Source organism: Helianthus annuus, chromosome 16 (genome assembly GCF_002127325.2).
Source record: "Helianthus annuus cultivar XRQ/B chromosome 16, HanXRQr2.0-SUNRISE, whole genome shotgun sequence".
NCBI lineage: Eukaryota > Viridiplantae > Streptophyta > Magnoliopsida > Asterales > Asteraceae > Helianthus > Helianthus annuus.
The window spans coordinates 129391449-129393910 of record NC_035448.2 but is presented as its reverse complement, the minus strand read 5'-3'; positions in this window follow the sequence as shown (position 1 = coordinate 129393910).

Here is a 2462-nt window from a genome sequence, read left to right as displayed (position 1 = left end):
TATTATGGTGTAATTTAAAAAAAAAGGTACGTATAAAAAGTTATTGACGTTTAAAAAAGACGGAGGGAAGTTGCATGTGCACTAATGTTAGTTTCTTAATTTAAAAATGTTAAATTTACATGTATACCCTTAATCTAGAAAAATTAATATGTTTAATAGTAAACATTAGTTACAATTTTGTCATTATGATCTCAACCATTAGATCAAGGGATAATTGCATATTTCCCCTTACAAAAACATACTAATTGCATATATACCCAAGTCAAAACTAAAATTGCATATTTCCCCTTTATCATAAAATTGACTAGATTGCCCTTTTCAAAATCAGAATATCCTCATCACTCACACAAAATCATCGATCAAGGGAAATCTCCAGTTTCAAAATATCCAAACTGACTCTTCACGTTCTTCTCCCTTTGCGATTCATTCGGCGCCGATGTTCCGTCAATATGTTTTCTACTCTATTACAATTATGTGTGATGAATGCTTTCGATTTGTTGTTTTTGACCTTGAATTCTGTTTTAGTTGGAGGTTTAGTTAGTAATTTTATGAGGGAATCTGTAAAGCAATAGTTGTTCTTTATTTTCTTCATTTGCTTGCAGTCATCGTATGTTCGAACTGTGTAGCTTTAATGTTAGGTTTTTTATTTTGATGGATGCATATGCTAAAACCACAAAGTCAGGGGAGATATCATATATGGATGCATATGGTTTTTGACGTTGAACTGATGATGTTTTTTTATTTTCTACATTTTCTTGATGTCATATGGATAAGTAAATATATGGCTTTCAATTGTTTTGTTACATGGATTTTTGGTGTTTATTTTTTAGAGTTAATAGCTGTTGAAACAATGGTTAACACAAGGATAACCAAGAGGGTCGTTTCACTTATGGGGTTCAACCTCTTCTCTTACTCGTATCGGTGGTCTGAAATCTGCAAAACAGTAAACACCGTTAGTCTCGTTAAGAGGGGGGAAGGGGGTTTTCTCTCTTAACCAGGCTCCGGCGTGAGAATAAGTACTGCTCTGAGAGGAATAAAACAGTGTGTGTATAGAGTGAGTAAAGAGAGCCAAGATCCCGAACCTGAATGATGAAGGGTCCTATTTATAGCCGGAGGGTGAAGAAGGAGGAAGCAGCTGTGCCAGCTGTGGGTGCGCGCCAGCTGTCCGACCAAGGGAAATATCCTCTTGGTCTGCTCTGTCGCGAAGGGTGTAGTGGTACACCTGGCGTCCTTGTATTCGCCTGTGCTGGGTACCTCGTACTGGTCATGTCAGCCCTGCTCCCTGGATTGTCGCAGGCCTATGTGGCCTTCTGTCAATGGTGACACGTGTTGTCCTTTATGTTGGGCAAAGCATCTTTGATGCCAGCTGTGAACCGCCTAGATGTCTTCTGGAAGCTTCTAGAATGTTCTGGTGACATGGATGCCTTGTGTGCACAAAAAGTGGTGTGGTCCCTGCCATGTAGGCAGGGAATTGGGACCATAACTCTTCAAGTCCCCCCAGTCCAGTGTGCCTTCTAGTTGAGTTAATCGTCTAGGAGGGATTCTGGACTTATGAGAGTTATGATCTCCATGCGTCGCGTTGAAGTTGGTTCATATAAAGTGAGCCAAATGGGGGCGTGCCGCATGGTTTTTACCTTTTGAAAAAGTGAGCCAAATTAACGCGTGCAGCATGGGTTTTGGCTTCTTAAATAGTGATCCAAATGGACGCATGCCGCATGGGTTTTGGCCTTTGAAAAGTGAGCCAAATGGACGCATGCCGCCTGGGTTTTGGCTTCTTGAAAAAGTGAGCCAAATGGACGCATGCCGCATGGGTTTTGGCTTCTTGAAAAAGTGAGCCAAATGGACGCATGCCGCATGGGTTTTGGCTTCTTGAAATAGTGAGCCAAATGGACGCATGCCGCATGGGTTTTGGCTTCTTGAAAAAGTGAGCCAAATGGACGCATGCCGCATGGGTTTTGGCTTCTTGAAAAAGTGAGCCAAATGGACGCATGCCGCATGGGTTTTGGCTTCTTGAAAAAAGGGGGCCAAATGGACGCATGTCGCATGGGTTTTGGCCCTTTTGTGTTTCCTTCTGTTGGAAGTTTGGTGGTTATGGGGAAGTGTTTGGTGTGACCGTCTGACGTCCCTGTCTTTTCAGAGGTGAACAGTTGCTTTTGTAGTGACTTTCTGTCACATCAGCAGACCCTGTCGCCCATGCTTCCCGAAAAACGAGCCGACGTCTTCTCTCTCCTTTGACGTGTCAGTCATCTATTGGGTGCTTTTCCTGTTTCCTGACGGTCCACTATCCATCGCATTAAATGCGATGGGTATAAATAGGGGGCGGTTATCCCTTTCTTCCTCCATTCTTGAATTCTAAGTGTGACTTTCTCTCTATCTTCCTCTTGTGTTTTCCCATCGTTCATATTTTCTTGAGTTCAAATCATCTTCTTCTTGACCTTTATCATGGCTGAGAAGAATCCAAC